We start from the raw sequence: 1745 nt of genomic DNA, 5'->3' as shown, positions 1-1745 counted from the left end.
TAAACATCTGCAGAAATAAGAGGGGTGTACTCACTTTTGTGATACACTGTACGCCCTTGGATGGAATATACTGACAATTAGTAAAGAAGGGCCAGGCACATGACAAGCACACTACAGGCTGAATGCTGTTATGAAATGTGTGCGTGTTCTCTCGTAACTCGTAACCTACTGGCAAATAAAATAGCCGCAAACAGCCCGCATTTAATTAATCAGCCGTGATACAGAAAAAGCTCAATCCGGCTCTTGAGAACCGATGGATACTGGCCTAAGCAGAGCTACAAACTAGCTAATAGCATACGCGGAGTTTAAGGGGGGCCAGACCCCCTTTGGTGGCCGAAAAGTGTCATTGCATGTAATTTACTTTCCTATATATATAAAAGTTGTAAAGCAAGAAAACAACAAAAATGAATGAAATGAACAAAAAATGATATTTTCATAATGGGTCAAAATTATTTTTTTGAACAGATCATGTGACTAGCACCTTAGATGGTCATTTGCTTTGCATATTATTTTAAAATAAGTAAATAGGAGAGGGCAATTTTATTTTTCAAATGATTTTTTTCTTTGAAAATATATATATATATATTTTTATTGAAGCAACCTTTGTGGGGATTGAATGATTTAGATGAAAATCCAAATGCAAATTTCTGAGCCTCAAAATTTTTTTTCACATTCAAAAACTTTTTTTATGATTGAAATTTTTCTTATTTTTTGATTGAAGTGATTTTTCTTTTCTTTTTTTTTTTGTATGAAGCAACTTGATTTTCTGATTGAATAATAAAGACACAAATGTCCCAGCCAAAATGTGGCCAAAACACAAAATTCAATCAAAAAAGAAAAGAGAAATAAAAAATAAAAATAGCTTCCAAATGCATTTTTTGGGGTTTCAAATTTATTTTTGCATCCTAACACTTTTTTTTTTTTTTTTTTGATTGAAGTGACTTTTTTATTGAAAATATATATCTTGATTGAGGCAACTTTTTTTTGATTGAAACTTTTTTTTTTTTTTGATCGAATAATGACACAAATCTATTTCCATATGGCACCGCCCAGAGGATGCAATTTGTGACTGACCGGAATAAGCGGAAGATAATAATGGATGGACGGACGGACGGATGGTAACTACATTGGCACGACACCGACGGGCGTACCATATTCAATGGATGATGATCTTGGTGAAAAGTATAGCTGTCCTGCCAGCAGCTTGATTTAGAATTCCCCTCAAGAATAATGGGAGACAAAAAAACGCTCATTTTCAATTTATTATAAATATTCTTGTAAATTAATTTTATTGCTGACACTGCGTTTCGGGGTCAGCAACTTGTTGACCCCCCCTGCCCCAAAAGTCAAACTCCGCCTATGGCTAGCAGGTTTCAAGACGGTCACAGAGACTAGTAGCACTTCAAAGATAGTTTCCACAAGAACAAGAATTACAACTTGAATGTTGACTTGAAAGACCTTCACCGTGTGAAAACCGAAACTGATTTGGCTTCATGAATGTTAGTCAAAGGCTAAATGCCAGGGAGGGAGGGTGCAAGGTCAAAGAGACTGACATTGGTTCTTGATTGGATTACCTGTATGCCGTTCAAAAGAAAGACAAAGAACCCAAAACAAGGAAAGCGTAGTGGTATTTTCCCCACGAAACGATGACACAGTTGAGTCGACACTACTGTATCTTTGAGATTTAATAGGTGATCGCAAATGATATTGGGAACCTGTGCTATAAACTTAGCAAATACAAAAAA

Source organism: Corythoichthys intestinalis, chromosome 4 (genome assembly GCF_030265065.1).
Source record: "Corythoichthys intestinalis isolate RoL2023-P3 chromosome 4, ASM3026506v1, whole genome shotgun sequence".
Classification (NCBI taxonomy): domain Eukaryota; kingdom Metazoa; phylum Chordata; class Actinopteri; order Syngnathiformes; family Syngnathidae; genus Corythoichthys; species Corythoichthys intestinalis.
This window is presented reverse-complemented; position numbering follows the sequence as displayed.